Source organism: Salmo salar, chromosome ssa23, assembly GCF_905237065.1.
Source record: "Salmo salar chromosome ssa23, Ssal_v3.1, whole genome shotgun sequence".
Taxonomy (NCBI): domain Eukaryota; kingdom Metazoa; phylum Chordata; class Actinopteri; order Salmoniformes; family Salmonidae; genus Salmo; species Salmo salar.
In genome coordinates this window covers 33,223,795-33,242,271 of record NC_059464.1, presented here as the reverse complement: position 1 = coordinate 33,242,271, position 18,477 = coordinate 33,223,795, and the positions used below count along the sequence as shown (strand labels likewise).

The 18,477-nt window shown below is 43.9% G+C and overlaps 1 protein-coding gene and 1 long non-coding RNA gene across 13 annotated transcripts in view; one reads left to right on the top strand and one right to left on the bottom strand.

The window, feature by feature from the left end:
- LOC106584443 (CUGBP Elav-like family member 5) overlaps positions 1-18,477 on the bottom strand; it is a 323,962-nt gene that overhangs the window by 162,218 nt on the left and 143,267 nt on the right. The gene's annotated exons all lie outside the window — the stretch shown is intronic.
- Positions 3,067-18,213, top strand: LOC106584446 (uncharacterized). The gene is made up of 2 exons (XR_001323742.2): positions 3,067-3,749; positions 14,511-18,213. It is a non-coding gene; the product is annotated as an uncharacterized lncRNA (long non-coding RNA).

Genomic DNA, 18,477 nt, shown 5'->3' with positions numbered 1-18,477 from the left:
CGTCCTGACCAGTAAAGGGTTTTTTTGTTATTTGAGTTTGGTGAGGACGTGGCAGGGGGTATTTGTTTTATATGGTTCGGGGTGGTTGTGTATGTAGAGGGGTGTTAGATTTATGTATTCTGGGGTTTTTGGTTATTGTTCTATGTTAGTTTATTCCTATGTTCTGTCTAGTCGTTTGTATTTCTATGTTTTTGATAATTGGTGTTGGGGCCTTCAGTTGGAGGCAGCTGTCTATCGTTGCCTCTGATTGAAGGTCCTATAATTTGGACTTTGTTTGTTTTGGGGTTTGTGGGAGATTGTTTCTCTTCATATTGCTGTGTGAGCCTACAAGACTGTTTTGTCGTCCGTTTATAGTTTTTCCGTGTTTGTTTTGGATTAATAAAAATGAGCATTCACATACCCGCTGCGCCTTGGTCCATCTATTACGATGACCGTGACAGAATCTCCCACCAACCACGGACCAAGCAGCGGACGAAGGAGCAACAGGTGGACTATCGGGAGTCGTGGACCTGGGAGGAGATTAAAGCCGGAGTGGGCCCATGGAGGAAGGTGAAAGAGGACCGGGAATGTTACAGGGGTACACGGTTGGCGTTCAAACCTGAGAGGCAGCCCCAATACATTTTTTGGGGGGGCACACGGGTAGTTTGACTGGGAAAGGATTAAGCCCCAAGCCAAATCCCCGTGCTTTTTTGAGGCAACCTATGACTGGACAGGTCCCGTGCTTCGGGGTAATGCGTACTGTGGCGAGGCCAAGTATTTTCAGGCCGGTGTGCGCGGTGCCAGCGCCCCGCATTTGCCAGGGGGAAGCGGGCATCCAGCCAGTAAGGGTGGAGCCAGTAAGGGTGAAGACCGCCAGTGCGTCTTCACGGTCCAGTGTATCCTGTTCCCGCTCCTCGAACTAGCCGTGAGGTGCGTGTCTCCAGTCTGGCACATCCCAAGCCAGCACCACGCACCAGGCTTCCAGTGCATCAGCCCAGTCCAGTATGTCCTGTTCCCGCTCCTCGCACTAGCCTTGATGTGCATGTCCTTAGTCTGGCGTCTCCTAAGCCAGCCCCACACACTAGGCTTCCAGTGCGTCAGCCCAGTCCAGTACGTCCTGTTCCCACTCCTTGCACTAGCCTTGGGGTGCGTGTCCCTAGTCTGATACCTCCAGTACCAGCCCCAAGCACTAGGCTTCCAGTACATCAGCCCAGTCCAGTACGTCCTGTTCCTGCTCCCCGCACTAGCCCTGAGGTGCGTGTCCCCAGTCTGGTACCTCCACTACCAGCACCACGCACTAGGCTTCCAGTGCGTCAGCCCAGTCCAGTACGTCCTGTTCCCGCTCCTCGCACTAGCCTTGGGGTGCGTGTCCCCAGTCTGGTACCTCCACTACCAGCCCCACGCATCAGGCTTCCAGTGCGTCAGCCCAGTCCCGAGCTTCCGACGACAGTGCCTCGTCCAGAGTGTCCGGTAACAGTGCCTCGTCCAGAGTGTCCGGCAACAGTGCCTCGTCCAGAACTTCCGGCAACAGTGCCTCGTCCAGAGTGTCCAGCAACAGCGCCTCGTCCAGAGTGTCCAGCAACAGCGCCTCGTCCAGAGTGTCTGGCAACAGTGCCTCGTCCAGAGTGTCCAGTAACAGTGCCTCGTCCAGAGTGTCCGGCAACAGTGCCTCGTCCAGAGTGTCCGGAACCAAGAGAGACGGCCCACTGTCCGGAACCAAGAGAGACGGCCCACTGTCCGGAACCAAGAGAGACGGCCCACTGTCCGGAACCAAGAGAGACGGCCCACTGTCCGGAACCAAGAGAGACGGCCCACTGTCCGGAACCAAGAGAGACGTCCTACAGTCCGGCGCTCCCAGAGTCGTCCTACAGTCCGGAGCTCCCAGAGTCGTCCTACAGTCCGGAGCGCCCAGAGTACAGTCCAGGGTCCTCAGTGACAGGCTTCAGGCAGAGGTATTCAGTAGGGGTGGACTGGTCAGGTAGGGGACTAAGGCCTGAGCCTAAGCCACCTCCACTGTAGGAGGTTTTGGGGAGGGGGGTGTAGCACGGGATCCGTCGTTGACGGCAGCCACCCTCCCTTCCCTCCCTTTAGTTTAGGGGTTTATTTTGGGGGTATTTTTGTTGTCAGGTGCATCCGGGGTCTGCACCTTTGGGGGGGGGGTACTGTCACGTCCTGACCAGTAAAGGGGTTATTTGTTATTTGAGTTTGGTCAGGACCTGGCAGGGGGTATTTGTTTTATATGGTTCGGTGTGGTTGTGTATGTAGAGGGGTGTTAGATTTATGTATTCCGGGGTTTTTGGCTAGTCGTTTGTATTTCTATGTTTTTGCTAATTGGTGTTGGGGCCTTCAGTTGGAGGCAGCTGTCTGTCGTTGCCTCTGATTGAAGGTCCTATAATTAGGAGTATGTTTGTTTTGGGGTTTGTGGGAGATTGTTTCTTGTATTGCTGTGTGAGCCTACAAGACTGTTTTGTCGTCCGTTTATCATTTTTCCGTGTTTGTTTTGGATTAATAAAAATGAGCATTCACATACCCGCTGCGCCTTGGTCCATCTATTACGACGACCGTGACAAATATCACATTTACATAAGTATTCTGACACTTTACTCAGTACTTTGTTGAAGCACCTTTGGCAGTTATTACAGCCTCGAGTCTTCTTGGGTATGACGCTACAAGCGTAGCACACCTGTATTTGGGGGATTTCTCTTTCTTCTCTGCAGATCCTCCCAAGCTCTGTCAGGTTGGATGGGGAGCTATTTTCAGGTCTCTCCAGAAATGTTCGATCGGGTTCAAGTCCGGGCTATGGCTGGGCCACTCAAGGACATTCAGAGACATGTCCCGAAGCCACTCCTGCGTTGTCTTGGCTGCCTTGGTTTCATCAGACCAGAGAATCTTGTTTCTCATGGTCTGAGAGTCCTTTAGGTGCCTTTTAGCAAACTCCAAGTGGGCTGTCATCTGCCTTTTACTGAGGAGTGGCTTCTGTCTGGTCACTTTACCATAAAGGCCTGATTGGTGGAGTGCTGTAGAGATGGCTGTCCTTCTGGAAGGTTCTCCCATCTCCACAGAGGAACTCTGGAGCTTGTTGTGGAAAATTAAATAATTAGTCATGCTATCCCATGTTTTACTGCTTAAAGAATAGTCTCTTGTTATATGCTAGTGTTTTTTGTAACCTTAGCTTACAGCTAAGAGATGTTTGGGTGCAACCGCAGCATGTGAAATCCCGTGGGTTTACTATCTACAGAAAGTCACATGTATGGAACCTTGCAGAAAGGAGTACAATATAGTGTTTGTTGTTGTGAATGCAGTTAGACGGTTGAGCCCTCGGGCTATCAACCTCGTGCTATCTTAAAGTCTGCACAGACAACTAATTACCTTTTACTTCTGCTAACTGCCACGTGTACAGAAAGGGATTGTATTTTCTCTATAAAAGCAGAGACCTAGCTATGTTTGTTAAGCTTTCAACTCTGAGCCATTATTGGTGATGTTGATTGCTTCATTTTTGCAAATCTTAGAATAAAGCTTTTGTTGGAAGAATTTACTGTTTCTCTCTTCCTCTAGAATTTCCCTGACAAAATTGGTGACGAGGATGGACGGCTAACTCCACTTGCTGATTGCTCCCACGGAGACCGAGGTTACCTGTGCACAGGACTGCATTAGACGTGGCTCGGGAACCCAAACTCCGGCTAAAACGGAGCAGAAAGGGACCCGCCTCGGACCGGTTGGGAGCGTCAGTGAATGGATATGCCATTCCGGACAGACGAAATAGATTAAGGGTGAGACTGATTTTCTTTTAAACACCATATAAAATCCTGTTCTGGGACAGGTTGTGCACATTATCTCTTTGTTGTAGCAAAGACACCCCTAGTTAGAATCTTTGTTGTAGCAGAGTTATTTCTGAATAGGGGAAGTCCTGGAAGTAATTATAGGGCAAACATCCTGTTGAAGCAGGGTGATCTCCAATTGGGATATTTTTGTTTAAGCAGAAGTATCCTGGTTAGAGACAGGGATTGTGTTTCTCTGTTGAAGCAGAGAGGCGGCCATGGGATGATATGACACGTTTACGAGTTATGTGATGCTAGGGCACAATCCTGAGATAGATAAATAAATAGAAATAAAATATTCTCTATCTGTGTACTGGTAAAACAGTTGGTTATAATTAGGAAACCAGCTATACATTTGAAAACCTACATGGGAATTTGCATAGGAGGAACTACCATATGGGTATAGCATTTAAAATTACATAGAATAATTCTATATTTAAAAAAAAAGGGAAGGAAGATGTTCCTAATTAAACACTGTTGTTTGTGTGTGTGTGTGTATAGGGGAGTTTCACAATGGTAGCCAACAGCAGCAAGAGAGAACCTTGCCTGCCCAATACACTGACCGGACCAGTCAAGGTCATGGCGGATAAATGGCGCGGGGATATTCTGGAACGGGTACAAAGTAGCAGATTTTTCCTTAAAAGGCACATTGAGTGAAATTTTATTAGCAGAATGTAGAAAGAACTTTTAGGAAACCACGGTCCCGTGTGGCTCAGTTGGTAGAGCATGGTGTTTGCAACGCCTGGGTTGTGGGTTCGATTCCCACGGGGGACCAGTACGGGAAAAAATGTATGAAATGTATGCATTCACTACTGTAAGTCGCTCTGGATAAGAGCGTCTGCTAAATGACTCAAAATGTAAAAATGTAAACCATGAAAGGCAAGACTGTCTAATAGATTGGGGTAAGCTTAGAAAGTGGGAGAGGGAAGCCGAAAGACAGTCAGACAGGAGAGTTAAAGGAAGAATGGTGAAAGAAAGTTAGAAGAAGAAACAGACAGAGGAAGATAAAAAGAGAAACAGGGATAATGATAATGACTTTCCACCACCCTATTATACCCCTGTATCCACTGCACCAGCACCAGCCCTGGTTGTCCGACAGCAGCTCGCTCAGCCGTCTCCCCCACCGCAGCTCTACCAGCAGACCCCTTGGAGGTGGCCCATGAGCAGTGGAAATCTGTTCCATGCACTGGCCCACATTGAGTCCCGTCTCTGGTGTTGATGGATGCTGAGAACTTAGTCCACTATCGACGTCAACCCATACCACGCAGCTGTCCCTCACCCACGACCGGAACAGGTAAAAAGGGGACCCAAACACAACCTTTCTCCAGGCACCTCTGGTAACGTTCCCTGATCCGCGACCTGTGGACGGTGTGGAGGGCCATGACGAATGGCACCCGCTTGTCGACATCCAGAAGACTTGGAGACAGGACGAAATGAAGGACATTGCTAAAGAACATCCAGATCCTACAAAGGACGCTGGTGATTTTACCACATAGCTACTTAAGATGGCCCGGCTGTACAAGACATCTGCAGCTGAGATCGCACACATTTGCTGTATCAAGATGAGGCTACGCTCGGTGGACATGAAGGGAGGCTTTGATGAAAACTACCAATGGGAAGAGGGTGGAGCCTATCAGACCCAACTGGCTATGCTGTGTGATCGCATAAAATAACATTACACACCCATGACCAATTGAGCAGCTATCTATAGCTGCACGCAGAAAGCTAAGTAGTCGTTGGAAGACTACAGACATAGGCTGGAGACCTGCTACCGTAAGCATAGCGGGCTCAAACCAATGACTGATGGCCACCGCAATGATGACTATGACAGCCTCTTTAAAGCTTTTGCCAGCCCTTGGTAAACAGATTAAAATGATTTGCATTGGCTAGGAAACTACCAGTCTACGAGAGGTTATTGAACACTCAACATGCTGAGAGGCAGCAACTGTCTCAAGGAGACAAGACAAAACAGAGAATAGAAAAAGGAGTGAAGTTACAAGCTGCACAGCTGGCTTTTTATCAAGGACAGGGCCAGCAGCGGCAGGCTCAGGGAAGACCTCAAAATGATGGACAGAGGGGAAGGGGAAGAGGTAGAGGACAAGGAGGGGGAGCCAGTGCTGACGGGTGGGCCAGACAGCAGCAACAACAGGACAGGAACTTTGTTTGTTATAACTGTGGAAAATAAGAACATTTCGCTAGAAAGTGTCCAAACACAAGTGAGCAGGGATCAGTAGGGGGTGGTTGGAGAACCGGACCTCGATTGAAAACAACCCTTTACAACCCACATATGGACTGATGCGAGGTAGAGACATTTGACACCCTTAGACAGCATTTAAAGATTTTTTCAACCCCGGTGAGGAGCCAATGGTTCGTCTCTTCGTCAATGGTCAGTCAATTGAATTTCTAGTAGATCCTGGCGCTGCAATGTTTGTCATAGATTTTGAATTTATGTCCAAACCTCCCATGTCAAATCAATCAGTTACCACTGTAGGAGCCTCAGGAGTGACTATGAAAGATGCTCACGATGCCCCTACCTGTTAAAATTGATAACACATGCATAAACCATGAATTCATTTTTTTCTGCATGTTGTCCTGTAAATTTGGCAGGAAGAGATCTTCTCTGTAAATTGGGAATTCATATTCTTTGTAAAGGAAAAGACCTCACTGTTGTACAGCCTCAGGAGACATGTCATCTCATGATGTTGTCCAACATGGTCTCAACATGTGATTGGTACTATGCATGGGACGTACAGGATATTGATGGGTCACATTATGACCCTACTGATGAAATGTTCTCAACTGCTTGCAGTTGTTGGAAACAGAAAGGCAGTTTTATGTCACAGACTGGCTTACATTGCACCACGCATTTCTCACCATTGACAAGTGATTTAGATTATGAACAAAATTGGCTGACAGGAACCATATCCCAAGAGAGCTTACTTTGCAGTGACATGTATAGTGGGCCCCAATTTTGTGCTTCAAGTGTTAAATTGACTAAAGAACAGGCTTTGTATGTATTTAGTGACAGGGTGCCACATTTATATATGTAGCTAAAACGGATGATGTTGCTTGGGAGGATACTGATATTTGGTTAAGGTCTGTCTTGCAGGTCACTGACTGGGAACTTAGAGCGGATGGGTCTAAATTCTCCCCCAGCATACATACTTTGTGTGTTCCATTATTTTGGGCTGTACATGTTCCACGAGGTGTACATAGCCTTAACTTTATAGGGTATAGGGGGCAGTATTTTCGATTTCGGATGAAAAGCGTGCCCAGAGTAAACTGCCTAATACTCGGGTCCAGAGTCAAATATTTGCATATTAGTAGTAGATTTGGATAGAAAACACTCTGAAGTTTCTAAAACTGTTTGAATGATGTCTGTGAGTATAACAGAACTCATCTGGCAGGCAAAAACCTGAGAAAAATCCAACCAGGAAGTGTGAAATCTGAGAATTGTAGTTCTTCTTTTGAATCCCTATCAAAACTACAGTGTCTGTGGGGTCACGTTGCACTTCATAAGGCTTCCATTGGCTGTCAACAGCCTTTAGAAAGTTTTTTCATCCTTACTGTTACTGGGCAGAGAATAGTAGCTCAGTCAATGAGTGGACTGCCTATGGACAAAGGGCTTGGGTATGCACAATCCCGCGAGCGCGCCGTTCCTTCTTTTTCTCCTGGAATGAATACGCTATTGTCCGGTTGGAATATTATCGACGTTTTATGTTAAAAATACCCTAAGGATTGATTTTAAACAACGTTTGACATGTTTCTACGACCAGTAATGGTCGTAGAAACGCTCGCGCGTTATGCCTTTTGGATAGTGATCTGAACGCACGAACAAAACGGAGGTATTTGGACATAAATATGGAGTATTTCGAACAAAACAAACATTTCTTGTGGAAGTAGGAGTCCTCGGAGTGCATTCTGACGAAGATCAGCAAAGGTAAGAGAATATTTATAATACTAATTCAGAGTTTTGTTGATGCCAGAACTTAGCTATACAGCTACAGCGGGTAGCTGTATAGCTTGCTTCGATGGCTGAGCTATGTACTCAGAATATTGAACAATGTGCTTTCTCCGTAAAGTTATTTTGAAATCTGACAAAGCGGTTGCATCAAGGAGTAGTGTATCTATAATTCTTTCCATAACTGTTGTAAATTTTATCAATGTTTATGATGAGTATTTTTGTAAATTGATGTGCACATTCACCGGCGGTTTTGGTGGGAATACATTTTCTGAACATCACGCGCCAATGTAAAATGCTGTTTTTGGATATAAATATGAACTTTATCGAGCAAATCATACATGTATTGTATAACATGAAGTTCTATGAGTGCCATCTGATGAAGATCATCAAAGGTTAGTGAATATTTTAGCTGTACTTTTGGTTTTTGTGATGCATGTCTTTGCTTGGAAAAGGGCTGTCTGGATTTTCTTGTGAAGTTTATGTCCTAACATAATGTAGTTTTATGTTTTCGCCGTAAAGCCTTTTTGAAATCAGACAATGTGGTTAGATTAACGAGAGTCTTATCTTTAAAATGGTGTAAAATAGTTGATTGTTTGAGAAAATTAAATTATGAGATTTTTGCTGTTTTGTATTTCGCGCCATGCTATTTCACTGGCTGTTGAATAGTGTGTCCCGCAGGTGGGACGGTCACGTCCCACCTAGGCCAGAGAGGTTAACCTGTTGGGACTAGGGGGCAGTATTTGCACGGCCGGATAAAAAACTTACCCGATTTAAACTGGTTACTACTCTTGCCCAGAAACGAGAATATGCATATAATTAGTAGATTTGGATAGAAAATACTCTAAAGTTTCTAAAACTGTTTGAATGGTGTCTGTGAGTATAACAGAACTCATATGGCAGGCCAAAACCTGAGAAGATTCCATACAGGAAGTGCCCAGTCTGACAATTTGTTCTCCTTCTGTGGCATCTCTATCGAAAATACAGCATCTCTGCTGTAATGTGACATTTTCTAAGGCTTCCATTGGCTCTCAGAAGGCGCCAGAAAGTGTAATGGGATGTCTGCAGTCTCTGGGCGAAGTACAGCAGCTCTGTTTGTGAGTGGTCAGGCTGGGAACAGTGACACTGGAGATGCGCGTTCATGAGAATTCTAAAAAAATATATTTTAGCCTTTGAATGAATACAACGTCGCCCGGTTGGAATATTATCCCTATTTTACGAGAAAAATAGCATAATTGATTTTAAACAGCGTTTGACATGCTTCGAGGTACGGTAATGGAATATTTTGAAATTTTTTGTCACAAATGCGCTCGCGCGTCATCCTTCGGATACTGACCTGAACGCACGAACAAAATGGAGGTATTTGGATATAACTATGGATTATTTGGAACCAAAACAACATTTGTTGTTGAAATAGAAGTCCTGGGAGTGCATTCTGACGAAGAACAGCAAAGGTAATCCAATTTTTCTTATAGTAAATCTGAGTTTGGTGAGGGCCAAACTTGGTGGGTGTCAAATTAGCTAGCCGTGATGGCCGGGCTATGTACTCAGAATATTGCAAAATGTGCTTTCGCCGAAAAGCTATTTTAAAATCTGATACCGCGATTGCATAAAGGACTTCTGTATCTATAATTCTTAAAATAATTGTTATGTATTTTGTGAACGTTTAATCATGAGTAATTTAGTAAATTCACCGGAAGTTTGCGGTGGGTATGCTAGTTCTGAACATCACATGCTAATGTTAAAAGCTGTTTTTTGATATTAATAAGAACTTGATTGAACAAAATATGCATGTATTGTATAACATAATGTCCTAGGAGTGTCATCTGATGAAGATCATCAAAGGTTAGTGCTGCATTTAACTGTGGTTTTGGTTTTTGTGACATATATGCTTGCTTTGAAAATGGCTGTGTGATTATTTTTGGCAGGGTACTCTCCTGACATAATCTAATGTTTTGCTTTCGCTGTAAAGCGAAAGCAAAACGAGAGTTTTGTCTTTAAAATGGTGCAAAATAGTCATATGTTTGAGAAATTGAAGTTATAGCATCTTTTAGGTATTTGTATTTCGCGCCACGCGATTCCACTGGCTGTTGACTAGGGTGGGACGCCAAGGGAGGTTAACGATACAGTTTATGCACCTGTTATGCCAAACCCCATTATGATTCTATCTGCTGTGCCGGCGTCGGCTGAATGGTTTTCAGTTGTTGACTTGACTAATCTTATTTTTTTATAGCATTCCCGTCACACCAGAATCACAGTTCTGGTTCGCGTTTACGTTCTTAAACAAGCGTTGGACTTGGACCGTCTGCCCCCAAGGTTACTCGGAATCTCCGGTGGTATTTTCTACTGCTTTGGCGCAAAATTTAGAGGGTTTCATACCCCCGATGGGAGTATGTTAATACAGTATGTCAACAACCTGTTACTGTGTTCTGAAACCCAGCAAGCATGCGAAGTTGACACCATGCTCTGTTAGTGTTTCTAGCTGAAAATGGCCACAAAGTTTCCAAGAAAAAGATAAAACTTGTCTCCCAAACAATTAAATATCTGGGACATGACATTACACCTAATGGTAGGAAATTGTGTTTGGAGCATGGAGCTGCAATTCTCTCGATACCACAGCCAGTTACATAACAGCACATGATGACACTCACAGGAATGGCAGGCTATTGCAGAGCTTGGCTACCTGATTATGCTGAAGTCACTCAGCCACTTTCTGATCTCATTCACAGCCAAAAGATGGAGATGAATGATAAGATAAAGTGGACACTTGAAGGACTGCAGGCATTTGACAAATTGAAACAATTGCTAACCTCTTCTCCTTGTTTAGGATTGCCAGATCACTCTAAACCATTCATTCATCTGTTTGTTTGCGAGAGAAAAATGGTTTCATGTCATCTGTCCTCACTCAGGACCATGGTGGGAAGCAACGGCCTGTTGCTTACTATTCTAAAAGACTTGACAGCGTGATAAGAGGGTTGGTATATTGTCTCTGAGATGTAGGGGCTGCTACATGAGCAGTGTTAGCTTGTGCTAGCATTGTTGCAATGTGCTCATTAACCGTTCAAGTTCCACATGCTGTCCATGCTCTTATCTCACAGGCACGGACCGCCCATCTCACTCCAACACGGCTCCTGCATTATCAGAATGTGTTGTTGACAATGTCTCATGTGACTCTTAACCTGTTATGGATAGGGGGCAGTATTTTCACGGCCGGATAAAAAACGTACCCGATTTAATCTGATTATTACTCCTGCCCAGAAACTAGAATATGCATATAATTATTGGCTTTGGATAGAAAACACTCCAAAGTTTCTAAAACTGTTTGAATGGTGTCTGTGAGTATAACAGAACTCATTTGGCAGGCCAAAACCTGAGAACATTCTGTACAGGAAGTACCCTGTCTGACCATTTCTTGGCCTTCTTGATCATCTCTATCCAAAACAAGGGATCTCTGCTGTTACGTGACACTTCCTACGGCTCCCATAGGCTCTCAGAAGGCGGCAAAAAAGCTGAATCGTGGCTTTGCAGGCCCTGGCTGAAAAACAGTAGCCCATTTTGATAGTGGTCGATCAGAGTACAGAGACTGGCGCGCGCGTGCACAAGGCGACCCCATGTTTTTATTCTTTCGTCTTTGAACGTAAACAACGACTCCCGGTCGGAATATTATCGCTTTTTTACGAGAAAAATAGCATAAAAATTGATTTTAAACAGCGGTTGACATGCTTCGAAGTACGGTAATGGAATATTTAGATTTTTTTTGTCACGAAACGCATCGGGCGCATAACCCTTCGTCACCCTTGGATAGTGTCTTGAACGCACTAACAAAACGCCGCTATTTGGATATAACTATGGATTATTTTGAACCAAACCAACATTTGTTATTGAAGTAGCAGTCCTGGGAGTGCATTCTGACGAAGAACAGGAAAGGTAATCAAACTTTTCTAATAGTAAATCGGAGTTTGGTGAGGGTCAAACTTGGTGGGTGTCAAAATAGCTAGCCGTGATGGCTGGGCTATCTACTCAGAATATTGCAAAATGTGCTTTCACCGAAAAGCTATTTTAAAATCGGACATAGCGAGTGCATAAAGGAGTTCTGTATCTATAATTCTTAAAATAATTGATGTTTTTTGTGAACGTTTACCGTGAGTAATTGAGTAAATTCACCAGAAGTGTTCGGTGGGAATGCTAGTTCTGAACGTCACATGCTAATGTAAAAAAGCTGGTTCTTGATATAAATATGAACTTGATTGAACAAAACATGCATGTATTGTATAACATAATGTCCTAGGCGTGTCATCTGATGAAGACCATCAAAGGTTAGTGCTGCATTTAGCTGTGGTTTTGTTTTTTGTGACATTATATGCTAGCTTGAAAAATGGGTGTCTGATTATTTCTGGCTGGGTACTCTGCTGACATAATCTAATGTTTTGCTTTCGCTGTAAAGCCTTTCTGAAATCGGACAGTGTGGTTAGATAAAGGAGAGTCTTGTCTTTAACCTGTTATGGCTAGGGGGCAGTATTTTCACGGCTGGATAAAAAACATACCCGATTTAATCTGGTTACCACTCCTACCCAGTAACTAGAATATGCATATACTTATTACATATGGATAGAAAACACTCCAAAGTTTCTAAAACTGTTTGAATGGTGTCTGTGAGTATAACAGAACTCATTTTGCAGGCAAAAGCCTGACAAGGTTTCAGGCAGGAAGTGGCCTGTCTGACAAGGTGTCGTTCTTCTTGTGTTTATTGAAGAGTGAGGATCTTAGCTGTCCCGTGACACTTCCTACGGCTGCCATAGGGTCTCAGAAGGCGGCAAAAAGCTGAATCGTGGCTTTGCAGGCTCTGGCTGAAAAAAAGTAGCGTGTTTGGGTAGTGGCTGGTTACAGTACTGTGAGACTCAGGCTCGTGCCCGCGTCGACTGAAAGCTTTGTTTACTTTCCTCAGTTTAGCTAGAAGGAGATTCCCGGTCGGAATATTATCGTTTTTTTACGAGAAAAATGGCATAAAAATGGATTTTAAACAGCGGTTGACATGCTTCGAAGTACGGTAATGGAATATTTCGATTTTTTTTGTCACGAATTGCGCCATGCGCACGACCCTGATTTACCATTTCAGATAGTGTCTGGGACGCACGAACAAAACGCCGCTATTCGGATATAACGATGGATTATTTTGGACCAAACCAACATTTGTTATTGAAGTAGCAGTCCTGGGAGTGCATTCTGACGAAGACAACAAAATGTAATGAAACTTTTATAATAGTAAAGCTGATATTGGTGAGTGCTAAACTTGCCGGGTGTCTAAATAGCTAGCCCGTGATGCCTGGGCTATGTACTTAGAATATTGCAAAATGTGCTTTCACCAAAAAGCTATTTTAAAATCGGACATATCGAGTGCATAGAGGAGGTCTGTATCTATAATTCTTAAAATAATTGTTATGCTTTTTGTGAACGTTTATCGTGAGTAATTTAGTAAAATGTTAGCGAATTCCCCGGAAGTTTGCGGGGGGTATGCTAGTTCTGAACGTCACATGCTAATGTAAAAAGCTGGTTTTTGATATAAATATGAACTTGATTGAACAAAACATGCATGTATTGTATAACATAATGTCCTAGGGTTGTCATCTGATGAAGATCATCAAAGGTTAGTGTTGCATTTAGCTGTCTTCTGTGTTTTTGTGACATTATATGCTAGCTTGAAAAATGGGTGTCTGATTATTTCTGGCTTGGTACTCTGCTGACATAATCTAATGTTTTGCTTTCGTTGTAAAGCCTTTTTGAAATCGGACAGTGTGGTTAGATAAAGGAGAGTCTTATCTTTAAAATTCTGTGAAATAGTCATATGTTTGAAAAATTGAAGTTTTTGTATTTTAGAGGAGTTTGTATTTCGCGCCATGCCCATCATTGGATATTGGAGCAGGTGTTCCGCTAGCGGAACGTCTAGATGTAAGAGGTTAAAATGCTGTAAAATAGTCATATGTTTGAAAAATGGAAGCTTTTGGATTTTTGAGGAATTTGTAATTCGCGCCACGCCCGTCATTGGATATTGGAGCAGGTGTTCCGCTAGCGGAACGTCTAGATGTAAGAGGTTAAAGGTTGTACTGTTCTTAACCCTGCTACAATTTTGCCAACTGACGATGATGGGGGACCACACGATTGTGCTGTCTTTGTGGACCAGGTCTGTAAACCCCGCCCTGACCTCTCTGATGTGCCATTACTGAATGCTGACCCAGACCTGTTTGTTGATGGCACTGCCCAAAAGTCACCACAGGGTGAACCATTGGTGGCCTATGCAGTCACTACTGCTGTTGATACTTTAGAGAGGGCAAAACTGCCATCACATCTGTCAGCTCAGGCTGCAGAATTGTTTGCACTGACTAAAGTGTGCATTCTAGCTAAAGATAGAGCTGGTACCATTGATACTGATAGCAGATATGCGTTCGGGGTGGTGCAGGATTTTGGAACATTGTGGCAGCATCATGGGTTTCTTACTTCAACTGGTAAGACGATTTCACATTCTAAACTGATTGCGAACCTGTTGGAAGCCATTCTCTTGCCTACATCCATTTCTGTCTGCAAGTGTCAAGCTCACACTAATGCATCTGGCCCTGTCTCTAAAGGAAATGCTATGGCTGATATGGCTGCAAAAGCAGATACCATGTCTATTGTTTCTCCCACCCTCCAAATTGTTTCACTTCCTGTTTCTGCGGCAAATATGTTTTCATTACAGGATGTTTCTGATCTGCAATCAGGTGCAGGGCCTGGGGAGGTGAGACAGTGGAGGAAGAAGTGTTCCTTTGACACACAGAGGAACCTCTGGCTGGGGCCAAATGGCCTTCCCGTTTGACCCAGATCTTGCAAGTTGGCACATGGCCAAGACCATGTGTCAAAGGTAGGGAGTTGTAGAAATTGTACATCATTTTTGGTTTGCTCCTGGATTTTCTGTTTTTGCGGAGCAATTCTGTGCTAAGTGTTTGATTTGTATGACTAACAATGCAGGCAGAGGCATTTCGATGCCTATGTCAGACCACCCAAGGCCTGAATGACCTTTTGAGCACATAATGATGGACTTCATTGAGCGTACTCCATGCCAGGGGTATAAGTACTGCCAGGTTGTAGTTGATGCCTTCTCTAAATGGGTAGAAGCATTTCCTTGTAAGCATGCCACAGCAATAGCTGTAGCAAATAACCTACTAAGGGAAATCATCCCTAGGTGGGGTCTGCCATCCAAATTAACGTCAGACATCGGCTCTCATTTTGTAAATAATGTTATTCAGAACATCTCTGAAAGATTGCAAATTGACCTGCGAACACATTGTAGTTAATATCCGTCCAGTGGTGGTCTTTTAGAGAGCCAACCAAATGCTGAAAATGAAATTGGCTAAAATGAGGGCTGAGACCGGATTGCCATGGTAACAGTAATGTCTCTGGCTCTGATGTACATGCGTGGATGCGCGCATCGTACCACTAGTTTAGCACCTCATGAAATACTCACAGGAAGACCCATGAGAATGCTTATCACGCCATTCCCTCAGAACAGGTTGACATTGATGGTTGTGAGGATCAAATGGTAAGTTACTGTGCTGCACTTAACAATGTTCTGAAGTCTATTTTTCCCAGGGTGAAAGTGACTTTACATGAATCAAAGGGAGGACCATTACACAAACTTCCACCAGGCGATTGGGTGGCCATCAAGGACTTCAGCAGAAAGACCTGGCACCTACAGCGCTGGAGTGGTCCATTCTAGGAGCTCCTAATGACCCAGACAGTGGTGAAAGTTGCAGAGAGGTCTACATGGGTTCACGCCAGCCACCGCAGGAAGGTACCGCACAACCCAGACGAAGATGTACCAGCCGATGTCCCATCGTAGGCAACCCCAGATGCCATGTGGCGACCCGGACCGGACTCTACGCATCATGTTTGTTGCTTTCGTGGTCAGTCTTCTCATTGCAGCTGTTGTATGGGCCTTGGGAGGAGCAGAACAGCCCAGATTGAGAAGTGGCCACATTGCAACTGAAGAATACAACACCAACATAGTCACATGGCGGGACTTAAATAACAGCAGCTCCAACTCGAGCCAACGGCAGGCTCAGGACAGAAGTCCAGAAAACAATAGCTGCTCCGATACCAGAATAAGCAGGAGGTCGATGCATCCACCTGACGAGCATCCCAGCCGGAATCACGAGGGAAACACTTGGTGGTCACTGCTTAATCATACAGTAAAAACTGAACTTATGGTAGAAAACACCTCCTGCTATGTATATAGTCTTTTTCCACACTCAGCGATTTCACCATTCCTACAGTATTCAGTAGAGGCCAGCATTAATGACACTCTATGTGCACTGGTAATGCTCTTATCAAATGAAACTTCATGGGGTAAACCTTCACAGGGTAAAACTTTGAGGGAAAAATGCATTAATGGTGATTTATCATTGACAAAATATATCAGAGGTGGATTTGATTGTGCACATTGGTGTACCAAAATTATTTTAGAACCCAGACACCGTGTACCAGAGCCTATTCTAATCCAACCCCGGCGAACCCCATTCCGATCCTGCCATTGTCACAACCCAAGTAATATCTCCATACCACAATTCAATGAATCCAATCTGGGAATGTCAACGTGTGTTAATTACAGTGTCTTCCCAATAGGATGTAGCTAGATAAATGGAACATGCGCTTCTAGCATTCCCATTAAACTAAATGTGGGGTACACCACTATTCAGACAGAAACAGACATTTACTCTCCACATCAATATGGCTCAGCCACGTTTACTGATTATTTTTGGATCTGTGGTGATAAGGCATATCTTTATTTACTAACAAATTGGACAGGGTGCTGTGTTTTGGTAAACTAAATATCTCCAATGTTGTAATGCATAAAACCAACTCCTCCATTCCAAGTAGATTAAGACAGGTTAGAAGGAGCATTTCACAATTAAATGACGTTCCAATTGAGTCACAAAAATCCTCGAAACATGAAAAGTTTTGGTGCGGGTTAATTCCTTGGTATGGGGCATCTGAAAATGCCTATGATTTAGATTGATTAGGATATCATTTAAAATCTTTGGTCAATTTAACCACTTCAGGATTTTTGATAATAAGACCGGAATTGCAAGCCGGTCGCCTCACGGCTGTACAGAATAGGGTAGCACTTGACATGTTGCTAGCAGGGGAGGGGGGAGTGTGCAAAATGATAGGTGACCATTGCTGTACATTCATACCCCGCAGTGAGGGTAACTTTACTATGGTTGTGGAACATCTGAAAGAGCTCAGCGGTGATCTCGCAAACGAACACCAACCAGACAACGATTGGAATCCATTTGGATGGATTCAGTCATTATTTGGTGTTATGGGAGCTACAATATTTCATTGGTTGATTTATGGCTTAGTTATTTGTTTTACAATAATGCTTATTATAACCTGTGTTAAGAAATTATGCAGGAAAGCCGTTGAGACTATTCTTGCCATGCCATTACCGACCCCTGAAGGAAATGTCTCAGAACCCTATTTACCAGATTTATTTCCTATGTCTGACTACGTCTGATGAAGACAATGATAATCCCTAACTCCAAGGTAAAAACATTCAGTTAATGATGCAGCATGCCCGTAGGCCATGCTCAAAGCAGAGGTTCTGTAAATAATGCTCCCAAGGTAGAGTTAAGGGCCTACCGTCATGGTGACCCTGTGGCAATATGGACAGTCTCAACGAAGCTATTGCCTTGTGTGTGGTGATAAAGTATGAACCAATGTTTATATTCATATGTTCCTTTCCCCCTTTCTTGCACTATTTGAACGATTGAAACTTGCAATGTATTGTAGTTTACTAAGTGTAAGAAAAGTATTTCCTTTTCCTCTTTTTCCTCATGTCAATGCCTCCTCATGTCAATGCAATGTTTAATGAAAATGCTTGTAAGTAATTTTCTATTAGGTTTAAACTTAGTCTCAAAAGGGAGGAAATGTTGTGGAAAATTACATAATTAGTCATGCTATCCCGTGTTTTACTGCTTAAAGAATAGTCTTTTGTTATATGCTAGTGTTTTTTCTAACCTGATACAAACTTCTCTTGGTGTGACTTAGTCATAAGACTGGGTTTGCAGCTAAGAGACGTTTGGGTTCAACTGCAGCATGTGAAATCCGGTGGGTTTACTATCTATAGAAAGTCACGTATGGAACCTTGCAGAAAGGAGTACAATATAGTGTTTGTTGTTGTGAATGCAGTTAGACGGTTGAGCCCTCGGGCTACCAACCTCGTGCTATCTTAAAGTCTGCACAGATAACTAATTACCTTTTACACACTCTGCTGACTACCACGGATACAGAAAGGGGTTGTATATTCTCTATAAAAGCAGAGACCTGGCTATGTTTGTTAAGATTTCAACTCTGAAACATTATTGGTGATGTTGATTGCTTCATTTTTGCAAGTCTTATAATAAAGCTTTTGTTGGAAGAATTTACAGTCTCTCTCTTCCTCTAGAATTTCCCTGACAAGCTCTGTCAGATTGACCATCACATTCTTGGTCAACTCCGTGACCAAGGCCCTTATCCCCCGATTTCTCAGTTTGGCCGGGCTGCCAGCTCTAGGAAGAGTCTTGGTGGTTCCAAACTTCTTCCATTTAAGAATGATGGAGGCCACTGTGTTCTTGGGGATATTCAATGGCCGCAGAACATTTTTTGTACCCTTCCCCAGATCTGTGCCTCGGCACAATCCTGTCTCGG